The sequence below is a fragment of the Microcaecilia unicolor genome, chromosome 9, assembly GCF_901765095.1.
Source record: "Microcaecilia unicolor chromosome 9, aMicUni1.1, whole genome shotgun sequence".
NCBI classification, from domain to species: Eukaryota; Metazoa; Chordata; class Amphibia; order Gymnophiona; family Siphonopidae; genus Microcaecilia; species Microcaecilia unicolor.
This window is the reverse complement of record NC_044039.1, coordinates 135173540-135200029: the sequence shown is the minus strand read 5'-3', so window position 1 is coordinate 135200029 and position 26490 is coordinate 135173540. Positions and strand designations below refer to the sequence as shown.

Here is a 26490-nt window from a genome sequence, read left to right as displayed (position 1 = left end):
ATCCTTCACAGGGTACATATTACTAAAGCAAGAGAGAAAGCTTTGGGGATGTGGGAGGACGATATGTGCAACAAATGTAAGGGAAGTGTGGGTTCATTTTTACATTCCTTTATGGAATGCCCATCACTGCATTCTTTCTGGGCAAGTGCGTTGTGGCTGTGGAGGAAATACTGCAATGTAAGGTGGAATGGTAGTACTCTGTTACCATGATGGGTGTGGAGAGTCACTTAAAGAACAGGGGTTGGGTGCCGCCCAGACTAAATTCGTGTTGCTGGCAATGATAATTTTGAAGAAATGTATATTAAGGGAATGGGTCACTGAAGAGCCCCCAGCCCTGGAGTCGTGGAAGTCTTGTATGATGGAAATGGGCAGCTGGGTAAGCATGACATATAAATTTGCTGTTACCCTGAGACTCTGCCAATACCGAGATCTTTGGGGAAGAACTCAATCTCTGTTTTCACAACTCCCCCCTAAACCTGAGTAGTAGAAGATGTGTGTAGTGTAGGGAACTCTCTACTCACTGGGAAGGGAGGGGGAGGGACGGGAGGGTGGCGGGGTGAAAGGGGGTTATAAATAAACTGTTATGGAGATCAGTTAGATCGGAGGTTAACCATTGATGGTTCATAAATGTTCTTTTTCTTCATACAAAGGTTCTGTTATGTTCGGGTTATAAGCTGTATTATGACTGACTTCATACATCATAAAAACATTTTAAAAAATATAAACATAGGACTGCCATACCGGGACAGACCGAAGGTCCATCAAGTCCAGCATCCTGTTTCTAATAATGGCCAATCCACAGTTGGTAAGACTGGATGCAGGCAATGAGCATCAAGGCCTGAAAAGCAATGAGTATAATGTCCAAGCCTCTCTACCTGGGGGAGCCGAGGCCAGAGTCTTGGAGCTCCTATTTCATTTGAGGTCAGATTCACCAGAGAGTGGAGAGGGAGTTGTGCCCTCTTGAATCCAGGCGCCTTCTGGATACGTGCATCCACTTTCTTAGGTGTGACCTGCACTGAAAGAGGATATTCCCAGTTCTTTAACAGTGCATGTTTAAGGATAGGGTGCCAACTGTACAGTGAGCCCTTCCTTAGGAGGCGACTCGTAGTCTAGAACAGATAACATCTCTGTCCTGGGCTCTTCCTCCGTCTTTAATTTAAAAGGGATGGCAGAAGTCATCTCCTTGACAATACTGGTAAAGAGAGACCCTCGGGTGGAGATTTACATCTCTGCAGTGGGAAGGTATCAGAAGGCACCCCCATAAGACTCCTCTTCTGAAAAGTAATGAGAGTCTTCTTCTGAGTCCCATGAGTGGTCCCATTCAGACTTCTTATCATACTCAGACTGGATTGAGTCTGTGCCTGCCTCGGCTCAGCAGAACCATGTCCACATCCCAAAGAGCACCAAGTACAGCCCTACCCACAGACTCAGGGAAGCTTTCTTCCCCAACGTTGAGAGCAGTACTACATGTATCGAAAACACCACCCTTCGAGGCACTGGTGCTGAGGATTTCTCCACAGACATGGATGGAGCCTCAGAAAGAATCTGGGCGGACCCACAGTTGGCGATCAGCGCCCTCTATGCTTCAGCGGATTGCAGCTGCAGTATCTGTGCTAGCTCCTCCCTAAGCATGGCTCAGAACCGTTCATCAAAAGGTAGGCATCAACAAAGACAGGGAGCAGGGTGACAGCAACTTGAGAAGGCGTCTGTGCCGAAGCAGAATCAAGTGTGCTGGCTGCCTAGAGACTGCTCACTAGCACCTCTGACAAAGAGGGTGAGCATTCTACTCAGTGCCAGCGCTTCGAGTAATAGTGACGCCGATGCACTTGAGCTCCCGTCACCATGGGTTGATGAGGACCGGTGCTTATGATTCTTGGGCTTCCCTCAATGATCAGCATCATGGTCCGGTGCCGACGAGGACAACGTCAAACCTGAATGTGCCTCTGTGCCAGTTCTGATGCTGACTGGTCCCGGGGTCTACTTTCAGCGCCCAGTTGAGAGAGGTGGAGACCTTCTTGATACCGGTGCAATCCCAGTGATAGTTGAAGTCTTTGCAGCCATCGAGGTCGATACTTCCGATGTCAATGTATTTGGCCTTCGAGGAGTCAAAAAGTCTCTCCTGCCAGACCTGCTGTGCAAGTCTGTGTCCTCAACTGCATTTACAAAACAGAGAGAATGTTAGGCTCATGGTCAGCCCAAGGTACCCAATGCACCAAGAGTGCAGGTCCGTGACAGAAATCAACCGATTACATCGGGTGCACCTTTTGAAGCCACGGGAAGTGGTCTTGGACATCAAGAAAAGAATCGTGGCCAAATTAAACTCCTCAATTGGGAACAGTAAGAAGGAGCAACTTTCAAACTGGGGTCAGTGCTCCAGCCTAAATGGGCCTTGCAACTCCTGAAAAGAAAGAAAACTTTAAGCTGAAAACACTACAAAAAGTAAAGGGAAACAAAATAAAATGAAGAGAAATGGAACCACAACAGGGACAAAAACACCCACCCGCACAGGAAAGCACTGCAAATTAAAAGAAAAATATGCATTGAGAGACCATGATGGCACGTCCTCCCCTGCTCTGTGCAAAAACGAAAACTGAGGGACCCACGCTCATGTGTCGGGCAGGAAGGCACCAGCGTATGCACAGTGGGACGCTGCTAGAAAGTTCTATATTAATCTGCCTAGTCAGCATCCACACCAGGCTCCATCGGATGATGTCACCCAGCTATAAGAATACAATTAGCCTGCTGGTCCTCACAGAAAACGCTTTACTGAGTGGTATGTGCAGTTGCAGATAGCACTGTCTCCTGCATTAATCAAAGTGCTCAGAAAAATACAGTGTGCTAGTTGCAATGTGAAGTCCATGCCCATTTCATACCCCACAACAGGCTATGCAGTTAGCAAATGAAAAAGCTCACATTGTCATGCCAGCACTGTAACTCTCACCATAGCTGTGTGATAGTAGAACATGCTAAATTACACACTATATATATAATTTTCTACAGTTAGTTAGTTTACTTATAGCCAATACCAGCAATAGAGTTCATAGCGGGCTACAACTAAGATACTAGCTCCAAGCAAATCTAGGATGTAACAAAATTAATGCAAAATTACCACAAGCCACAATTTCACAGCATCCATAACCTTACAAAAACAAACATCTTAATTTGATAATTACTACCTCTTACTCCTTATCACATATTTTTAAAACAGCAAAGTTTTTAATCCTTTTTTGAAACTAACAAAACTAGATATATGCCTTAAATTAAGTGGGAGTTCCATAAACTAACTGCCTAGTATGTAAAAAAGCAAGTAAACAATTTATTTGAAGTAATCCCCCACGGGGTAGGAAAAGAAAATGAGAATAAACTTTGAGTATTACTATATTGCCCTGATATCAACATACAAGAGAGATCATATATTGAGAAACTGAACCACATAAGGTCTTAAATAATACTCATCTTAATTTAAACAACACCCTAGCTTCTATGGGAAGCCAGTGTAGATTAATGAAGTAAGGTGTAATCCTTTGATTTAAAAAAAAAAAAAAAAGGACATACGGCCACATTCTGGATAGTCTGAATTTTTCTCAATAATCATTTGTAAAAAAAAAAAAAAACTCCAGCTATATAATACTACAATAATCTAATTAAATAAGAACCGATGATTATACCACTAATCTAAATCCAAAGAAATCTCTCAACCACGCACCTACTGGAACTGGAGAATGGACCCGAGTACCTTCATTGGGCAGGACGACTGAGCTGCAGAGGCAAAACCACTGTCTCGACCTCCCCACTTGCCCCCACAAAAGGGCTGCAAATGCTGGTAATTGGGACCTTTGGAAGATAAGTCCCCTGTCAGACTGAAAATGTCTGGAATCACGTCCAAGTCCTCTACAGGAAGAGGCTCCACCGCCAAAAGATTTTGGTCGGTCCTCTGGAAGATGAGGTACCTTGGATTCTCCAGACTCTTAACCAACTTCTCTAACTTTACCAAATAACAATGAACCTCTAAAAGGGAACTTATTCAATTTCGACTTTGAAGCTGCAGCCATTGACCAGTCCCAAAGCCATAGAGTCCTACATGCCACCATGCTCAACACCATGGACTTCGCAGGACACCCACAAGTCATAAAGCTCGTATGACAGAAAGGCCGAACCCATCTCCATCTTAGCCATCTCCTGGTCTACTAAGGAAAGGTCATCCGGGTCTCTGTCCAACACTCTCTCAGATCACCAAAAGCACATACATGCCACTAACACCCCGAAGATGGCCGCTTGAACCGCCAAGATCAAGACATCAAAACATGCTTTAAAAGAGTCTCTAAACAATGGCCCTGAGGGTCTCCGACAGTCTTACCACCATCTACAGGAACAGTATTTTTCCTCAGCAATGAGACAACCGCGGGACACTATTCCTTATCCTGCTCCAGCACTGGATAAAGCCAAACCATAAAACAGGCCAAGCGGAAGAGCGTATCCGGAACATCCCACTGCGCCTGGACAATATCCCTGATGTCCTGATGTATAGGAAAAGACCTGCCTTATGGACTCCTTTAAGGGATTCACTTTACGTGCACGGACACCTCCTGCACCTCCTCAAAATTTAACATGGAAGTTAGCAGCGCAATAAGCTCTTATAGATCCTCCTTATAGAAGGCCCGAGCCACTGAAGGGTCCTCCTGGCGGTAAATCTGCATCGGAAGGAAAAATCTTCCTCAGCCCCAAACTCTCTGGGCTCCACACCCAAATTCTCCTGATCCTCCCCGAGGGACTCTGCATCCAAGTCCAAAGGCAAACTCCTGAGCCTCCCAGGACACCAGAGCTGGTTGCCCTGGGGCCCTTCAAAGCCACAGCAGTTAGAGGATTGCTTTAGCAAAAAAGCCCTGTACATAGCCAAACAAACTCAAGGAGGAAATCCCCCCCCAGGAATCCCTTCACAAAGCGTAGCAAACTCAGCCACTAACACTGTGGACTGTTGAGCCGCACTGTGGGATGCCCCGACTGAATTGCATGTTCCAAGATGGCGCATGTTCCAGCTGAAACTGGGCCTATCTTAACAACCGCTCCCTGCTCTGAAGAACCAGCCTCCACGATGGGAGCCAAAGAACGTGCACCCGCAACAGCTGATAACGTCTGAACTGCAGACTCCACCACGGTGCATATTTTACAAACACCATCAGCTGTGAGACCACGCCATGACACACTGAGCTGCAGTGCAGATTTTTCACCATTTTGCAGATGGAACCCAGCCAAGACTGAGGGGAAAGCAGCCAGTGAATAAAGAAGTGAAGCAATGTTAGTTCTTCCCCCCACCCCCCCACAATCAAATTAAGCTCCTTCAATCTCAGGTCTCCGCTTTTTCTTTTTTTCAAAGCACCCGAAATGTGGCTGTTCCCCTCAGCCTTGCAACACCCTTCCCTCGAAGAGGTGGAGGCCAGAACAGAGCAGGAAAAGCTTGGGGAAAGATGGGAGGAGGGACCCGGCCACCCAAGTGTGCACCCCCGAAGCTCCAGAAACCCCTGCTGGTCTCAGCCTCAGCCAGCTACCCAATGCTCGGCGATGCACAGAGGGAGACAAAGCTACTCGACAGAAGAACATGCTCTTTTTTTTTTTTTTTTTTTTTAAGAAAGACTGCAGGGCTCACCATGCCTCTCATCTGCTGGAGACTGAGAATACTGAGACTTGCAGGGGCTGAACAGGGCTCTTACTGGTTATCACAACAATCAGTGTTCTCAGTCTCTAACTGCTGGAAGGAGTACACACCCACCAGTCTTCTGGACAGGTCTGGAGGGATGCTAAGGAAGCACCTGTATATAAACTGCTTGAATGTAACCACAGAAAGGCGGAATATCGTTCCATCCTCTTTCCCTTTCACCTAAACTACAGGCATGCATTGTACCTGTTACACTAGAGTTAAATAGATGCCTTCTTTCCTTTATAGATTATGTGCCTAAATATAGAAACACAGTTATAGAAATGCCCGCTAACTGATTAGCACACTAGTTATAAGGCCCCTTAGTTCATTCATTATATACAGTACAGGAATTTTAATCATTCTCATTATCCTATGAGAACCAAGTCCCAGAACTTTCATGCTCCAAAATCATACATAGGTTTAATATAAACAAGTGAATATATATACAGTCAATTACGACACAATTAAAAGATGCCAAACAGAAGGAAGATAAAGATACAGCACATGGTTTGAGACAGGAACTTATTTTACCTCTTATCCTGTACTGTGGTATCTGTTTTGGATCTCAAGCATCTCTCTCCATAAGAAATCCTTAGGCAAATCTACAAAAAAAATACATACATACATAAATGAACTAATAATGGTTTCATTTTCTCAAACAAATGTGCAAAAGCAAAAACAGTACAAGGATAAGTTCCATACCACTAAACACTCGCCACTCGTGTGTTTTGAATAATAATTTCAACATTTTATTTAGAAAAATATTCAAGACGAGGTGGCACAGGAATAGCATTTGGTATTTGGTAGTTAGGTCTTCCCCTGATGAAACTGGTGGCTCAGTGAATCATGGCCCATGTTGGGTTCTTGTGTAAGGACTGTGCCTTTGAGCTTAGCTACCACTTTGTTGTTGGAGTACATGTCCTATGCAAAGATGTACACTAGAATATGCAGTTTATGTGGTCCTTTGTTATGAAGCTGGAAATTGGGACGTTTGACTATTAGATACAGTACAACTGCTTTCTTTTGAAATGGTTTCCCTTAGACATAAAACATAAGCATCGCCACACTGGGACAGACCAAAGGTCCATCTAGCCCAGCACCCTGTCTCCGACAGTGCCCAATCCAGGTCACAATCACCCGACAAGATCCACGGAGCAAAGTATTTTGTACTGCTTGTCCCAGGAATAGTGGATTTTTACCTGCGTTCCTTTAATAACATTCTATGGCCTTTTCCTTCAGGAAGCCGTCCAAACCTTTCTTAAACTCTGCTAAGCTAACCACCTTAACCGGCAACGAATTCCAGAGTCAAATTACGTGCTGAGTAAAGAACATTTTCTCTTATTTGTTTTAAACTTATTGCACTCCAGCTTCATCGCATGCCCCCTTGTCCTAGTATTTTTTGAAAGAGTAACAGGTGCTCCATATCTATCAAACCTTCTTGTATACCCGGGTTGGATACTGCCTACACTGTCTCTTAGGGGCAGTATCTCTTATGAATCACTAGCCGTTGAGCCCGTTAAAACGGGCTAGTATGGGGTTTTTCCAAGCCCCCCCCCCCCCCGGAGTCGCTGCCACCGCCACCGGCCTGGGCCCTCTCTTCGCTATTGAACTTAAGTCGCCGAAATGCAGCACGCAGATCAGCAGAACTCCCGTCGGCCTTCCTTCTCTGCCTGTGTCACGCTGATCTGCCTGTGCATGTCAGCGATGTAAGTTCAATACCGAAGAGAGTGCTCAGGCCGGGTGGAGGGGGGGCGGTGGCGGCGACTCCGGTGGGGGGAGCGGTAGCGGCAACCTCGGGGGGGGGGAGCGGTAGCAACGTCAGCAGTTCCCTCCCTCCCTCCCCTTCACGCAGTTTCCCTCTCTGTCCCGCCCCCGTCATTACGTATTGACGCGGGGGCGGGACAGAGAGGGAAGTCTCTACTGTGCATTTGCGGGTGAGAATGGTCACTCGCCATTTATATGTTTGATTCTGCACATCCTGTCTTATTTAAAGATCTTTTTTCTTTATAGATCTATATTTGTGCACATCTGCTTCTAAATAATTTAATTAGGATTCGACCTGATCTTACCACCCTATAATATACGAGCATGTTTTCTATATCTGATATACCATATAGAGTCCCCACGAATAAACAAGAAAACAAACATATAGACATATAATTATATATGCATATATATGTGCCTTCATTTTATTTTATCTCCTATTTAGATCATACAAGTTCTTTTTCTTTTATCATTCTGCATTATTTATATATTTTTTTTGTAAAATTATGACTCTATGTATATTTATAATTTTGTATATTTATATATATGCTTTTACTCTAGTCTATCTCTTAACCATATATATACTGTTAGAGGTTTTTTTTTATGTATAATTTCTTCTTATTGTTGTTTATTTGAACTCATGTTTTTAAATATTTATTGTTTTTAGACTCCTGAGGCAGGCCTTTTGGCTGAAACACAGTTTTCTGTGTCGAGTCATTGAATAAAGTGGTTCTTTGAAATCTTATCTCCCGTTCTCCTGGAGTCATTGGTCCATTTCCCACTCTCTTTCTGTGCTGATTCTGCACATACCATGCGAGTAATGAGTTGGGAAGATTGGGACTGTTTCACCTTGTCAAAATGTTTTGAATATGTACCTTATTTATGACTTGCTTTTGGGCAGTGGGAATTGAAGGAGTTTCCTTAGGGGTCTGTGGACTGATGGGTTAGACAATATTTCTACATTGTGCAATTAATTGTATTCTTGACCTCTGCACTATACAAAAAGAGAAACACATTTATTTTATTTTTGTTACATTTGTACCCCGCGCTTTCCCACTCATGGCAGGCTCAATGTGGCGGGCAATGGAGGGTTAAGTGACTTGCCCAGAGTCACAAGGAGCTACCTGTGCCGGGAATCGAACTCAGTTCCTCAGTTCCCCAGGACCAAAGTCCACCACCCTAACCACTAGGCCACTCCTCCACCCATTAATAGCATGCTGCCATGGCTCGAACACTATGAGCCGTGACATGGCCCTCAAGAGTCAGCCCAGCTTGGGCATAAGTGAAGGAAATGCAATCTGCTAGCCAATTTGAGATGGTGCGTTTCCCGACAGCCACTCCCCTTCTATTGGGGTCAAAAGAAACAAACAATTGGGCGGACTGTCTGTGTGGGCTTGTCCACTCCATATAGAAGGCCAATGCTAGCTTGCAGTCCAATGTGTGCAACTGACGTTCAGCAGGGCGGGTATGAGAACAGGGAAAGAATGTTGGCAAGACAATTGACTGGTTAAGATGGAACTCTGACACCACCTTTGGCAAGAACTTAGGGTGAGTGCGGAGGACTACTCTGTTATGATGAAATTTGGTATAAGGAGCATGAGCTACTAAGGCTTGAAGCTCACTGACTACGAGCTGAAGTGACTGCCACCAAGAAAATGACCTTACAGGTCAAGTACTTCAGATGGCAAGAATGCAGTGGCTCAAAAGGAGGTTTCATCAGCTGAGTGAGAACGACATTGAGATCCCATGACACTGGTGGAGGTTTGACAGGGGGCTTTGACAAAAGCAAACCTCTCATGAAGCGAACGACTAAAGGCAGTCCCGACATAGGCTTACCCTCTACACGATAATGAAAAGCACTAATCGCGCTAAGATGAACTCTTACAGAGTTGGTCTTAAGACCAGCCTCAGACAACTGCAGACAGTATTCAAGCAGGGCCTGTGTAGGACAAGAACAAGGATCTAGGGCCTGACTGTCACACCAGACAGCAAACCTCTTCCATTTGAAAACATAACACCTCTTCGTGGAATCTTTCCTGGAAGCAAGCAAGACTCGGGAGACACCATCAGAAAGACCCAAGGAGGCAAAGTTTATGCTCTCAACATCCAGGCCGTGAGAGCCAGGGACTGGAGGCTGGGATGCAGAAGCGTCCCCTCGTTCTGCGTAATGAGGGTTGGAAAACACTCCAATCTCCACGGTTCTTCGGAGGACAACTCCAGAAGAAGAGGGAACCAGATCTGACGCAGCCAGAATGGAGCGATCAGAATCATGGTTCCACGATCCTGCTTGAGTTTCAGCAAAGTCTTCCCTACCAAGGGTATGGAAGGATACGCAAAAGGAGGCCCTTCTCATCCGACGCTAGTCTGCCGTGGGCCTGAAGTCTGGAACATAACTGAGGGAGCTTGTGATTGGACTGAGTGGCAAAAAGATCTACCAAGGGGGTGCCCCACGCTTGGAAGATCTTGCGGACAACTCTCGAGTTGAGGGACCACTCGTGTGGTTGCAATATCCTGCTCAACCTGTCGGCCAGACTGTTGTTTACACCTGCCAGATACGTGGCTTGAAGAAACATGCCATGATGGCAAGCCCAAAGCCACATCCCGACGGCTTCCTGACACAAGGGGCGAGATCTGGTGCCCCCTGCTTGTTGATGTAATACATGGCAACCTGATTGTCTGTCAGAATTTGGATAATTTGGTTGGATAGCCGATGTCTGAAAGCCTTTAGCGCGTTCCAGACCGCTCGTAACTCCAGGAGGTTGACCTGAAAACCTGTCTCCTGGAGGGACCAACATCCTTGGGTGTGAAGCCCATAGACATGAGCCCCCCACCCCAGGAGACACGCATCCGTAGTCAGCACTTTTTGCGGCTGAGGAATTTGAAAGGGACGTCCCAAGGTCAAATTGGAGCGAATTGTCCACCAATGCAGGGATTTGAGAAAAACTATGGACAACTGGATCACGTCTTCCAGATCCCCCGCAGCTTGATACCACTGGTAAGCTAGGGTCCATTGAGCAGATCTCATGTGGAGACGGGCCATGGGAGTCACGTGAACTGTGGAGGCCATGTGGCCGAGCAATCTCAACATCTGCCGAGCTGTGGTCTGCTGAGATGCTCGTACCCAGGAGACAAGGGACAGAAGATTGTCTGTCCTCATTTCGGGGAGGTAGGCATGAGCAGTCTGGGAGTCTTGCAGAGCTCCTATGAATTCTAGTTTTTGCACTGGAAGAAGGTGGGACTTTGGATAATTTATCACAAACCCTAGTAGCTCCAGGAGTTGAATAGTCAGCTGCAATAACTATAGAGCTCCTGCCTCTGAGGTGTTCTTCACCAGCCAATCGGGAACACATGCACTCCCTGTCTGCGCAAAGAGACCGCCACTACTGCCAGGCATTTCGTGAACACTCTGAGTGCAGAGGCGAGACCAAAGGGTAGCACACAGTACTGAAAATGCCGTGTTTCCAGACAGAATCGAAGATACTGCCTGTGAGCTGGTAGTATCGGAATGCGAGTATAAGCATCCTTTAAGTCTAGAGAGCATAGCCAATCGTTTTTCTGGATCATGGGGAGAAGGGTGCCCAGGGAAAGCATCTTGAACTTTTCTCGGACCAGGTATTTGTTCAGGGCTCTTAGCTCTAGGATGGGACGCATCCCCCCCATTTTCTTTTCCACAAGAAAGTACCTGGAACAGAATCCCAGCCCTTCCTGCCCCAGTGGCACGGGCTCGACCGCATTGGCGCTGAGAAGGGCGGAGAGTTCCTCTGCAAGTACCTGCTTGTGCTGGAAGCTGAAGGACTGAGCTCCCGGAGGGCAATTTGGAGGTTTGAGATCAAATTGAGGGAATATCCTAGCCGGACTATTTGGAGAACCCACCGGTCGGAGGTTACAAGAGGCCACCATTGGTGAAAAAACTTTAACCTCCCTCCTACCTGCAGATCGTCCGGCACGGACACTTTTATGTCAGCTATGCTCGCATGGAGACAGTCAAAAGCCCGTCCCTTGCTTTTGCTGGGGAGCTGCAGGGGCATTCAGCATGGGAAAACAGGCAGGTTAGGTGAGGACCAGGAAGGATAGAAAGTATAGATCCCTAAAAGGTGGCTAAAATGGTAAAATAAAAACGGAGAATCAGAAATTTCTGTGACCGAATCCTTATTCCCCACTTAAATGTCTAAAAACTTTACCTGATCTGTTTAGATTTTAACATCGTAGTTTATTAAAATTTGATATACCACCCGGCCTTTTTGGAACAAGGTGGTTTACAAGAAAATTACAAACACATTTTGAAAAAAAACTCCATTAGTCATTAATAGGGCAGACCTAGCACATATACTCAATAAAATTACAAATGTACTTAGAAAAGGACAGCGTAAATCATAATAGGACAGATCTAACACATACACTCAAAAGAGGAGAGAAAAAAAAAACCAAAATATTTTCAATACTACAATGTATTCCCCCATCTCCATATCTCTTTCCTCTCTTCTGGTTGACGGTCTATAACCACCTTTAAATTTTTTTAAATTCATTTCTACATGTACTGCATTTGGAAAATTATTCCAGAGGACAGGAGCCAATCAGGAGTCCTTGGGGGAGTATATGGAATGGCTAAATTACTCAAGTAAGATGGAAGCTGCTCATAATAAACTTTCTAGGCCAAGGTGAGAACATGGAATGAATCACGAAATTGAACCGGTTACCAATGACAAGTTTTGTGATCGTATTTATAAATATTACCTAAGATCACGAGGACAGCATTCTGTAATGTCTGTAATCTTATTTAATTTTAACTTTTCCGTCCCCTTTAGAAGTATGGAGAAATTAGGTCGTTCCCAGTTTTCTAGAACCTGTGGGATAGTTGAGCTGAGACATGTCTCTTGGCATCCAATCCAGCTCCTCAGTATTTACGTAGTAACTCAGAATAAACACAACTACCTTAAACAACTTGCTAACCTAACATTAACCAGATGAGTGAACATGTGTGGACCTCTCATTTCTGGACAGCTTGTCGAGAACAAGAGATATACAGGAAGCACCATACAAGGTCAGTTTCGCAATTTGACCCTTTACTTCACACCAACTAAACATCTCAGAAACCTTGGGCAGGCCTTTGAAATAGTGGGAAGGGTTAATGGAAAGAAAATGATCAGGCAAGACCTAATTTCTGCTTCCACTATCTTGTTGCACCATATGTGGGAAGAGGAAGAAAAACTAATATGCATGCTTCCTTATTCCTTTTTATCTAAATATGTAGTATGCTCCATTATGTCTCACTGGCATATTTTGCAAATGGACCAAGATTTTCAAGATAAACCCACCATAACATTTTTAAGGGCTAAAAACATTGGAAAACTGCTACAGAAGAAAAAAAAAAAAGATATGATTTTGGGAGTGAATTCCCCTTCACATGGTAGCTGTGGGCATTGCCAATGGTGTTTTTCATCCATGGTAGGACCTTCATGGATGGCCCCTCAGACTCAACACACTATCAGCTGTGGGCATTGCCAATGGTGTTTTTCATTCATGGTAGGACCTTCATGGATGGCCCCTCAGACTCAACACACTATCAGCTGTGGGCATTGCCAATGGTGTTTTTCATTCATGGTAGGACCTTCATGGATGGCCCCTCAGACTCAACACACTATCAGCTGTGGGCATTGCCAATGGTGCTTTTCATTCATGGTAGGACCTTCATGGATGGCCCCTCAGACTCAACACACTATCAAATCTCATGTTGCTTCAGACTGCTCTACCTAGATGATGGTATACATAATACAGTGCCCATGTGATAAAATCTACGTGGGAAGTAGTAAACGAGCAGTTAAATTACATCTTAGAGAAGTCTCGGACTGTGAATGGTAAAAATCGAAGCACCGTTGGTCCAGCACTGGATACAACATAATCATCAAATTACAGATATTCAATGCTGGATTACTGATCATATTACAGAAGGGTGGGAGGGTGGAAATATTGAAAAACTACTCAATTATAGAGAGCAATATTGGATCTTTACTCTGAATGCTGTCATACCTGTGAGACTTAACCATGAGATTGAACAGATGACGTTGATTTAAATCCAATCTCTGATTGGATGAAACTGATTTACCCCCAGCCTCTGATTGGTGCTCTATTTACTCATCTGATTCAGTTGAATATAAATGATTAAAAAACGCCATGGCCATTTTATAAATCACAGTGAATGAGAACCTATACGGTTGGTGCTTATATTGTTGATATATGAATATTTCTAAGGAAGACTATATTGTAAAATTGTTTTCTAATATTGCAGGAGACAGACCTTGATTGAGACAGCCACTGGCAAAACGTGAATTCGTGTTGGTTTTGATATGTCTCCTATTATGATTTTAACTATACTTCAAAATGAAAATTTAAGATGAAATAAAGATAAGTACTTTGTTTAAACTACTTCTAAGAAGAAAAAAATATATATTGCTAGAGGATCGATGAAGATTACATGCTCATCCTATATTTATGCTTGGCTCAAATAACATAGCCTAATGGTTGAAGCATGTGTATCTGATAGATCCAACAGTATCTCTATAACTGACTTTTAAAGTGAACCTTTGAGAAAGATACATAGGAGCTGGGCTTGTTGGTACTGTGTAGTAATTTGGGAGCCATTTCTCTAACCTGTTCTGCTCTCCTGTGGTTGTACTGGCTATTAACAACATGTACCACCACAATCCATCCATTTTGGAACATAGGGAGATTAGATTCCATCAGGGAGTTCTTGTATCCTAGTGGGACTTAGTCTTCTTGTGATGCTGGTTGTTCTTCATCTCTGCGCCAGTTGGTGCATAAAGGTGAGAGCTAAGGTGCGTGCCTTTAGCTTGCACCTTAGGCAATACGCCGTTAGGCACAGCAGCTGTATCCCCGCCATGTCCGTCAGTTCCAGGGTGGGTAGAGTTTGCTCCCATGCCTTCCCTTCATATTGTGGAATAGCCAGTTAACTTGGGAAAACCAGCTATCTGGATTAGCCAGTTTATTTGTATAACCTGCTATCTTTGGGAGTGCTCATGCAGATGGTTTACCATCAGATTTCTCTCCTCCCTCTCCCTTTGGGCAGGATGTGGAGTCTCTGGAGCTTCTGCTCGCTGCTGTGTATCCCCTGGTTCCCAATTCTTAAACTGGCTACAATTACAACATGCTATCAAATCTATGAGACCAATCTTAATGATTCAGTTTTCAAGAACAGCTCAAATGTATTCATTACTAGTCCCTGTTCTTTTTCTCACCGTGCCTCAATTTTTTACAAAATTTTCCGGACATCTCTTGCTCATACTTGCCGTAGCATCCAACAGGTATGAAAAAGAGATGTAGGTGATAACATATTAGATTCTCAGTTGTCTGCTTTCTGGACTCATGGTCCCAGAGCCACTTTATCTGCCTCACTAATACAGTCTATGTTTTTCTGTATCATACAGTATTGTGGCCACCTAGGAAATGCAAATCATCAAGATCTAGCAAATCAGATTTATGCTGGTCCTGTAACACTAATGTGGGTACACTAATGCATCTCATTTATGAATGCCCTAACCTACAAATGGTTTGATCTGATGTATGGTCTAAGATTCAGTCAAAAATTGCCCACTCTAATATTTATATATACAGCACTCTCACGATTCACTAATCAGTATCAAGCTAATAACACTGTATATTATTTCTCATATATAGTCCTTCTTATAATAGACCTCAGAGGCTAGCGATTAAGGAAACCTACTCAGACATGAGAGAGTAAGGGGCACTCAGCCTTGACAAAGCCTGGTTGGCGAAACACGTGTCGGTGTGGAGCCCTTGATGATGATGATGATGAGTGGTAGAAGTCTCAAAGACTTGAAGCTTTAATTAATACAAAGCTAAGTACAAAGGAATTTTCTTTTTCATTCAAAAAGTTAAAAATTTAAAAACAAATTTTATAAAAATAAGATAAATGTTTGACCAATGACGAGAGGCACACAAGTTTTATTTCTGGATGTTTAATAACATCAAAGTGGAAGTTTACATCAACAATACCTCTGAGGTCTATTATAAGAAGGACTATATATGAGAAATAATATACAGTGTTATTAGCTTGATACTGATTAGTGGTCTAAGATTCAGGACATTCTCCAATTTACCCTAAATACATACTCTGGAAATCCCAGTCTTTCTGAAGATGCTAAATCATTACTAGATTTCATCACAGTGGCACTTAAATTGATAAATATCCCATTGGAAAGATAACTCAATAATTATGTCTATTTGTGGTGGAATTGATATTGTTATTTAAGAAATATAAATAATCTGTATCTTTTCATTCCTCAGGTATGCCATCTAGAATTCATAAATGTGGAGGAGTGGCCTAGTGGTTAGGGTTAGGGTGGTGGACTTTGGTCCTGGGGAACTGAGGAACTGAGTTTGATTCCCACTTCAGGCACAGGCAGCTCCTTGTGACTCTGGGCAAGTCACTTAATCCTCCATTGCCCCATGTAAGCCGCATTGAGCCTGCCATGAGTGGGAAAGCGCGGGGTACAAATGTAACAAAAATAAATAAAATAAATGGCAATTACTAGATGATTATTTAGCTAAAACTCCCTCTATCATGAATCATTCTGAGTATGCATTTCAAGTTATATCTTTGCTATATATTTGTTCCATTATGTTACTTTATATTATTGCTAAAAATAATAATTAAAAAAAACTAGCCCTAAATTAATATCTAAGGCAACAGAGGGTAACTTGCCCAAGTTCACACATAATACACTAGCCGACACCCAATAACGTTCACTGGGGAAGCTGTTCACACACACCCCTCATTTCTGCTAGTCACTTCTCCATCATCCTCTGTGGTTAACATTTTGTTTTTCTCACCTCAACAACACCTGCCAAAATCCAGCAGTCACTCTCTGAACCTCTTTCCCCAGCCACACAGAAAACTGCCTACTGATCTCTGAAGCCTATGCAGGTAAAGACAGGGCTTCCTTCCCCTACAGCTACTCTGGCACAGCCTGTTTCCCACTAAGGTAAAACACATACCATTGACAGCCAATGCTCAGGGTGCTGTGTGTACACCACCCTCTAGTGACAACCAGTCAGCAGATCTCCACTGATATTATGTACATAAAAGCCATTATAAAAAGGCTAAGACAGAACAGAAGACTTTGTCAAAAGGAAATCTGGGAAATAAATTCCTTTTGAGAATTTTAGAAAAATCACTATCAAATGAATATTTTACACCACCAGAAACAAGAGCACTAGACAAAACAAATTCTTCTAGTGGGTTGTTGCAGCAGCAGCTTTACGCTTAATAACTCTGAAATATTCTCATATCTATTCCTCTCAAACTTACAGCCTCTAAGAAAATGTTTCCATCAGAAGTTTCCATCCAATATATTTTTTAATTTTTCACCATAGAATCCTGCTCAAGTAATAGAATAAAACATGAATGCAGTTTTAAAAATGTAGTGGTCATCTTCACTCTAGCTTAGTAAACATTCGCCCACTATACTGCTTCTTTCTCCTAACACATCAGTGTCTGAACTAAAAGTCATTCAATGAAAAGAAATGAACAGGATAAGAAATGCATGGAAAGACATAAAACTTAACATCTTCATCAACCCTTCCTTCCACCTCTATATACAAACTGAGATCAAGTCACAAATATTTAAGAACACCACAATCCCAATTAGCATAAAACAAGTTGAAATTCCACAATGAGGGAAATTTATTTAATCGGTTTTACTGTCTGCGAATCCAGAAAGATATTTCTCCAAAGCACGTCTTATGATCAACATATAAAAATCAAACATCATCATACAGAAATGTCAAGTAGTAGTAGTAGGACATTCAAATGCAGAGCAAACAAAATTCTAGAATAAGCTCTCTATCATCATCTATATAAATAATTCTCACCTGGAACATTCTGAAGCTCACTCTGTGGGAGGGAAACACTGAAGCCCTGCAGTGTTGGTAGGCTAGGCTGTCAGCAACACTCACTCTCACTCACACTCACTGTCAGTCATAGACCCGCCCTCAGCCATGCCTCATCCACACATAATTCGCAACCCCATCGTTCTAAATGAAGCCACCACCAGAAGTTGAGGCATCGAGATATCCCCTTTGCCCATGAGTGTTTGCCCCGCCCTCGCGTCACTACGTGATGACGAGGGCGGAGCACTGACACTTGACAAAACGCCAATGGACCCCCCTTCTCGGCAAAAACCACCCCCCGCCGCCGTCCACTACCTGTGCTGACGGGGGACTCCAACCCCCATCAGCCGAAGTCCTGTGCTGGCCTTCACCGCGTTCCTTCTTCAATGATCTTCGGTTCAAGTTCCTCTGCGTGCGTCTGACGTCAGACGCAGGCAGAGGAACTTCAACACAAAATCATTGAAGAAGCAACGCCGTGAAGGCCAGTACAGGACTTCGGCTGATGGGGGTTGGGGTCCCCCGTCAGCACAGGTAGTGGACAGCGGCGGGGGACGGTTTTCGCCGAGAAGGGGGGGGTCGACTGGGTCGCGGAAGGGAAGGGACGACAGAGTCTGGAACAGCGAGGGAGGGTGGGGGACGGCCTTGCTAGCGTCCATTTCCTTCCCTTTTGAAACAGGCATTTTTTACTAGTATATTATATCTATTATAAATATTATATCTATATATCTACATATCTACAAAAACACTAGAATAAATAAGCTCCCTATTCTATATATATATATATATATATATATATATATATATATATATATATATATATATAAAACATATAAATTTAACAATACATTTAAGAACTTTTCAGAAAAACTTTTGGGAACTCAGTATTTTTAAAAGTCTTGCTGTGCTGTTTTTATTCAATTCTGGAGCACACTTAGAGCTCTGTTTACTAAGCTGCTCTATAGGCGTACTAGCGTTTTTAGCATGCACTAATGCTAAAGACATCCATAGGAATATATGGGTGTCTCTAGCATTAGTGTGCGCTAAAAATGCTAGCACACCTTAGTAAATGGGGTTCATAATATTAAAAAAGGATTTGAACATTAAAAAGGGATGGCATGGTAGCACAGCAATCTGCACATAAGAACTTTGATGGCAATATTTAGCGAACCAGCACACAAAAACAAATGTAAGGATATTATTCACATACTGTTATGTCTGCTAATTCTGCGGTCTAAGACATATGGATTGTGACTCAATATTGCAATTGACAGAATCACCCCGAATTCACGTGGAGGTGATTCTGACAGGAGATTGCCACAGATGCAACAGTGTTGGATCTATAGATTACAATCTCAAGAATATGATCAAACTAGTAAAAAAAAACCCGTTTCTGATGCAAATGAAACGGGGGGCTAGCAAGGTTTTCTTCAGAGTGTGCATGTGGGAGTGTGTGTGTCCCTGCCCTCTGCCCTCTCTCCCTCCCCCTCCCCCCTCCGAGTCCAGTCCTTCAGTGTTGTTTCCTGCTGTTCTGTGTTTTTGTTACAGAGAGAGGGGTAGATGCATCAAGCAAACGTAAAAAAATCAGAAACGTAAAAACCTTTACCGAATCTCAAATAACGAAGCATGCTCCAAAAACACAGCCCCAAAAAGTTTGGTGCGGTATTGGAAAGAACGATGCACTAATCCCCGTCGGTAATCGGCTCGTAAAGCATGCGCAAAGCAGCCAAGCGTTATGCTGGCTGCTCTGCGCATGCCAGAAACGTAAGAAAAAAAAGAAAACACAAACACGTGGCTCCCCACTTACCCCTGCATGTCTCCACAAACATTAAAGGATCGGGAGGGGGCAAAGGCGCTCATCAGCAGCGTCCTGTATGGACGGCCTTGCCTTTCCCCCCCCCCCCCCCCCCCGAAGTCCCTGCTGCTCCCCGCTGCTCCGTTTGTGAAATAAAAGCTTTAAAAATGAAACCTTTGCAGTTGCTGGGCTCCCCCTCCCTTCCTGTGTCTCTCTTCTTTAGTCGGCAATGCTCCGCCTCCTGCCCTCCTCCACCTCCGTGCCCCACCCCCCCCGATTTCGTCCCCGCCGCTCCCCCCCCCCCACCGGACCCCCCCTCCACCATAATGGCCGGTGCAGCGCCTCTCACCTATGTTTGAAGGCGCTGCACAGGATGGATCAGCTATTCTTTAGCTCTTCTGTCTCCTCCGATGTCTCCTTTTTCTTCCTGTGTCCGCCCTCCTCTGACGTCAGCTATCTACGTAGATAACTGACGTCAGAGGAGGGCGGACACAGGAAGAAAAAGGAGACATCGGAGGAGACATAAGAGCTAAAGAATAGCTGATCCATCCTGTGCAGCGCCTTCAAACATAGGTGAGAGGCGCTGCACCGGCCATTATGGTGGAGGGGGGGGGGTCTGGTGGGGGGGGAGGAGCGGCGGGGACAAAATCGGGGGGGGGGCACAGAGGTGGAGGAGGGCAGGAGGCGGAGCATTGCCGACTAAAGAAGAGAGACACAGGAAGGGAGGGGAAGCCCAGCAACTGCAAAGGTTTCATTTTTAAAAGCTTTTATTTCACAAACGGAGCAGCGGGGACTTCGGGGGGGGGGGGGGGGGGGTAGGGCAAGGCAAGGCCAGGCCAGGCCAGGCCGTCCATACAGGACGCTGCTGATGAGCGCCCTTGCCCCCTCCCGATTCTTTTTTAATTTAGTTTCCTTTTTTATTTTAGGCACAGGGAAGCAGGGAGCCACTTTTCTTTTAAAACATGCCAGCAATTTGGTTTTTCATCGTGCAGGGGGCAGTGGGGAGATGACAGCTCAGGCTTTAACGACAGGTCTGAGCTGACGTTAAATTTCTGGTGGTAAGTGAATCGTTGCTATCGTCGGTATGGTTAGTGCGTTCCGAATTGTCTACATTTCAATGGTAGTTTCTCATTTGCATTCCAGTTTCGTTAGCTGCTACTGCCGTCGAAAAATAGGCTTTAGTGCATGGAAAGGATAGGAAATTCTTCCTTAAGGGCTCATTTAACGATGAAAAACGTTTAGTGCATCTGGGCCAGAGTGAGGGCATCTCTCTCCCCTCCCCCCTCTGAGTCCTTCACAGTTTCGTGGGATTTCCTGCTGTGCTGTTTTCCTTCACTCATGGGGAAACCGGATATCTCTGGTGCTTCACACTTCCGGCTGGAGGCTTCTGTGGTGCCTTTTATATATATAGATGGGCAGTATTTTTGTAGAACAGCTGAGAGTGACATCATCGCAAGCATTGGCATTCTTAAGTTCAGCTGCCAGTTTGAACAACCTAAGGTGGGACCAATGAGATGGAAGGCTGAAATATTTAGAAGCAAGTAAAAACAGTTGCGCTGGTTTTGTTTTTTGTTTTTTTTTTTAACTCTGTAGCTAAATAATGAGTGAATGCTGATTTGGAGCCCTTTTTTTGCCAATTTTGAAGCATCTATCAGTTCCCTGATGAAGTTTGAAGTGAAACAGGCCCTCTTTGGGATCTTTTAGTGAAGGTGAGTGCTTTATTTTTCTTTTGTTCAAGAGATGGTTCCAGACATGAAGAAAAGATTTGTGTAGTTTTTGCAAGTAAAATAAAATGTTAAAAAATGAAAAGATTTAAAGAACAAATAAAAAGTGACAATTTCATAAGAAGTTAAGATATTGGAAGGCTTTTTGACCAATGACTGATTGTAGCAGTTTGGCTTTTCTTGTGATGCTGGCTGTTCATCTGTGCCATTCGCTGCGCCAAGGCGCATGCTACTGTGCACGCCTTTGGCGTGCACCTTTAGCTTCTGAGGTCTTTTTCCTCCCATTTGAATCTGAAATGGCACAGGGTTTTTTTGTTTTGTTTTTTAACAGAGTTAAAGAATAGTTGCACTGACTTTTTTGTGTTTGTCAATATTGCCACTATCTATATAATTTTAGACATTTTTGCAACATTACCAACTTAATACAGCCAAAATGTTTCTGTTTAGCATAACAGCAAACAAGGCATCTATGCAGCCAGCACCTAATGATGACAACATAACTTTCCATATAATAGTCTATTTTCATAAACAAACAAAACTCTGTTTTTACCCCAGTGTTGTCATGTCCTAGAAATTCCTTCAATAGAACAGAATAGTTCTTTGTTTAATTTTCTTTCTTAAAATTATGCAAGAATCTTAGTAATATTTTCTTCTACTAAAATTCAGATAAAGATTGCTGCCTACACAGAGGCAGAAAACAAAAAAATATCACAAACACAATTATTTTGGCATAGATGTCCACAAAAAGTGCCTTGTCCAGATAGAAAAGCATCCCTTGAGCAACACATAGGTTTACATGAGGACTTCACAAAACAACAGATAGTGAGAAACACTGACGAGTTAATGCAGTAATGCTGCAAAATACAGTTCTTAGCACATTGAACTATCAGTTGCCAAACTGAAAAGAGATGTGGAGGTTATCACCTCTGATAACATCAGGGTAGTAATACAGTTCTTAGCACATTGAACTATCAGTTGCCAAACTGAAAAGAGATGTGGAGGTTATCACCTCTGATAACATCAGGGTAGTCAGGCAGCATAACAGAGTACTCAGAAAAGCAAACAGGGTGTGAAAAATTCTCAGTGACTTACTTACAAGGAACAAAGTGAACTCGCCATGCACTCCTAACCCTCTTCCCACCCAACAATATGTTTTTGGGAAGGGAGTGGCGATGGAGTACATGGTAACTATAATTCTTTGCTGCAGTGATCACTACCTATTTCACATCCATGCAGCCCCTCTTGCTCTTCTCCAAATTTCCCTTCCACCCTGCTTGAATGCAGTCCTCTATTCCCCAAAAACCAAACTCATGTGTGGCCTTCTCTTCAATTCACCCCTTCCCCAACTCAGGAGCTGGCTTCTTTTCCTCTTCCTATCCTTCCCACTGACAATTCTTTTCCCTCCCTTCTCCAAGGTGTCCAGACACGCTGCTTCTCTGATCTGGGAACCAGGGAAGCAGTCCCTTATGCTGTGCCTACAACTAATTAAGGAGTATTTCCTGCAGGCAGGAGTATTTCACACAGTCCTGGCTCCACCTGCTTGTTTCCCACAACTCTACTGTTCCACTCCTGTCAGGGGTTAGAATGTTTCCCCATAGCCTTGCTATACTGCTTCCATGTGTTATCAATAGAAATCAAACAAAATAAAACATGGAAAAGAAAATAAGATACCACCTTTTTTATTGGACATAACTTAATACATTTCTTGATTAGCTTTCGAAAGTTGCCCCTCTTCGTCAGATCGGAAATAAGCAAATGTGGTAGCAGATAGTATATATAAGAGAAACATCAAAGCATTACTTTGACAGAGTGGGAGGGTGGGGGTATGCATGGGAACATCAAAGCATTTCATTGATATTCTAACAGGATGGGTGTTGGTAGGTGAGAGGAGAGAAATAAACAGAGAAATACAACTTTATGGTTTATAATGGGTTAGAAAACCCAGATCCTTATTAAGTCCTGTCTGTTGGGTGTTAAAATATTCAATCATTCTTATTTCAAAGGTCTTACGTTCCTGTATTGTTTTAAAATTACCTTTCAGTATTCTTACTGTGAAATCACTGGTGCAGTGTTCTGGTCTTGTAAAGGGGTGGGGGCTTGACTGGCACCGCTATTTTCATGTGATGTCTGTGCAGATTGAATCTGGTCTTAAGCATCTGGCCTGTTTCTCCAATATAGCATCCTTCGTTACATTTTTTACACTGAATGATATATACCACATTGGAAGATGAGCATGTAAAATAGTCCTTTATGTTGAATATTTTTCCCTTGTGAATGACTGTGGGGTCTTGTGAAATGTTTTGGCATAGCTTGCAGCTGGATGTGTTACAGGGAAACGTGCCCTTTTCTTTTTCAGTCTGTGTTGGGAGTTTACTTCTGATCAGCTTGTGTTTTAAGTTTGGTGGCTGTCGGAAGGCCAGCACTGGTGGGGATGGGAATATCTCTTTCAGTAATTCATGCTTCCAAGTGGAAATTAGTACTGTCTATCAATTGTTAGGATTGTCTATCAACTGTAGCATATATAAACTAAACTGAGTGAGGTGAGTGTACTTTTCAATCCCTGGCTAATAGTACACATATCAATACTGGAAAGAGAAATGCTAATATTATATTTGCACAAGTCTCTCATGAGACCTTGCGAATTGAGGGTAAGTCAGGATAGAAGTAGGTGTTTTCAACAAGTATAAAACATCTACTCTAAGTATTTATTTATGCACATTTATACCCCACTTTTTTCCACATATATGCAGACTCAAAGTGGCTTACAATGTACTGATAAGGGTTTAGCCAGACCAGTGGTTATACAATTACATGAAATAGGATAGAAGGCACAGGGTAAGAAGAAATAGGGAAAGGGTAAGAGAGACAGGGTAAGTATACAAATGCAGGAGAGTACTTTTATAATTCTGGAATTAATGAATCAGTGGGGAAACAGCAATGATAGACAGCACAGCAAAGCAATGCAAACCACATGATCCTCCAACTTACTGTCTGATCCCACCTCAACTTCCCATGTCCATATTCCCTTCTCAGCCTGTCTTCATCAACTCCGTCCCCCTATCCTGATTTGGAATATTGAAAACTAAAATAATTTATTTAGATTTAGCTTATCTCTTCTCATGGGAAAAGCTAAGAGAAGGTGGTAGAACAGTCAGGAAAACAAAGATTCAAATGGAAGAAAAACAGCCAATATGGTAAAATAGTGATAGGAGGAAGTACAAATATGGTACTCTGAGACCCAAGGGCAAGGGTGAAAAGTAATATGTAGAACCTGACGACGATAAAGCAGAATTGTTTAACAAATACTTCTGTTCTGGGTTCACAGATAAAGGGCTACATATAGGAGCATAGAAAAAAAACAAACAGGAATGGAAGTGAGGTAAACCTTGAACAATTTTCAGACAACTGTGTTCATGAGGAGCTAGCTAAACCAAAGGTCGACAAAGTCAAGGGGCTGGATGGGATACATCTGAGGGTATTGCAGGAACTTAGAGAAGTTTGACCTTTTCAATTCTTCTCTAGAGTAAAGAGGATGTTTATAAAACACTACTTTCAACCAGGAAAAATGCCAATATCCAGATTAAAAAAAAAAAAAAACAGCTTTAGAAGAAGGGACAATCCTTCAGTGAACAGAAAGATATTATTGTTTTGGACTTTATTACAAACATTTAACATGAATGGTATACCTTTATTCATTAGGTTGGTTCTTAATATCTTATGGATCAATATTCAGCTGAAATAAACCTGGATATTCAATGGTGGGCCATGTTCGGGCACCTGCACTTAATGCTCAAGTCTTCAGTGAAGTTATGCCAGCTGAAATTTAGTGCAGTACTCACATTAACTAATCAGGCAAAAATAGGACTGCTTTTCTGTTGACCTATCTGCCTGGTCAAGCACGAAGACATTGGCACAGAATATCATCAGTGCCTGCGTAACTTTCAGGTCTGCCTTGACTCTGCCCCAGCATTGCCCAGATTGTTGTCAGGATGGTCAAGCTCACATTCTGCACCACTGTCTAGTTAAAAATTGCTGGCCCTTTTATTTACAACCTTTTAGCAAACTGATGCTCATAGAACAAGTGGGCTAGCACTTGGCAGCGACACTAGTGATTTATTTTTTAAATGTTGGTAGTATTATATATTTATGCAGCACCACTATCCAGATAGGCAACGATGACTCTGAATAGACATACAAGATTAAGTTCTATAAATGTTGCTCAAGTCTGGGACCAAAAAAAAAAAATGAAAATGAAAAAGAAGAGCACTAAGCACCAATGTATAAATGGCATTCAAGGTTGGGTGCCATTTACAGAACAGCACTTAGCACCGGGATCTGCACCCAATTTTAAGTGCAAGGGTTTACACCAACTGAAATGTGGTGTAAATCCTTGCACCTAAATTAAGCATGGATCTATAACACGGATTCTATAACACTGCTGGAAATTCTATAACAGCCCTGACCCGCTCACGCTCCTTCCAGGGCTGTGCCCCTTTTCAGATCCTCAGGTACATTTTAAGTGTGCATCTTTATAGAATACCAACTACAAAGATGCGCGCATAAATTGAAATTGCCAATTAGTGCCAATAATTGATGGTTAGCACCCAATTATTGCCAATTAACTGCTCATGTGTCATTTAAGTTGTGCATGCAATTATAGAATATGCCTGATGTGTGCCAAATTTCAGCATGCAATTTTGGGTACCATATATATAAAATCCATGGGATACTGTGGTCATAACAGCCAGCTTTAATTATATATTCAGTCACTATACATATAACTCAGTGGCTTAATTTAGGACAGCCTTTTTTCTAGGCTAAATAAAACTACACAGTTATGTGGATAATCGCTATTATGTCCTTGGTATAGTGTTGTGGCTCTTAGAATTTCAGCATTATGCCGATAATGCCACTGAAAATCTATTGGTGGGGATTTGAGGATTTAGTGGCTGCTGCTAAACATCTAAGTCCCTTTGATTACTGGCCCACAAGGTTTCAAATCTGTAAAATTCCTGAACCAGGTAAATAAATGGTCAAATACTTAGTCATTTAATCAGAAATTTTTTTTTTAGCTCCAGTCATTAAAAAAAATAATGTATTCTATTATCTCAGCAAAACTGCTCCCCAGAGATTTACACCTGTGTAAAATACTATTCAGGCCAAATTTCACACAACAGATGCATACCTACTGATGCATTTATAAAAGAAAGTTTCCTTCCAGGGATCTGTTTCACAGTCCTATTATTACACTAATTAAAATCGGACCGTTGAAACAGTTATTTTGCTCTACAAAAATACTGAAGAATTTTTCTTACTTACAAAGCTTCTTAGGGGTCATTTCACTAAGCTGCAGCAGAAAAGTGGCATTAGTGCACTAAGACCATTTTTACCACAGCTGTAAAAATGACCTTTTTATATTTTTTGTATTAATGGCTGTGTGCTAATGGAAAGCCACTAAAAAAATATCACTGCATGAGTATTTACTGCCACCCATTTTATAGACGGTAAGGGCTCATGCCGTATTCCTGCACTAACCAGTTAGCATGTGGTAATGTAGCTGTGTTAACTGATAAGTGCAGGAGTGCCCC

At 42.9% G+C, this 26490-nt stretch overlaps 1 protein-coding gene across 1 annotated transcript in view; it reads right to left on the bottom strand.

Annotated features, from left to right (window-relative positions):
- Positions 1–26490, bottom strand: part of SIPA1L1 (signal induced proliferation associated 1 like 1) — a 637152-nt gene that overhangs the window by 456152 nt on the left and 154510 nt on the right. The window contains 1 exon segment of the mRNA XM_030215408.1: positions 6227–6297. The gene's annotated coding sequence lies outside the window, so the exon portion shown is untranslated.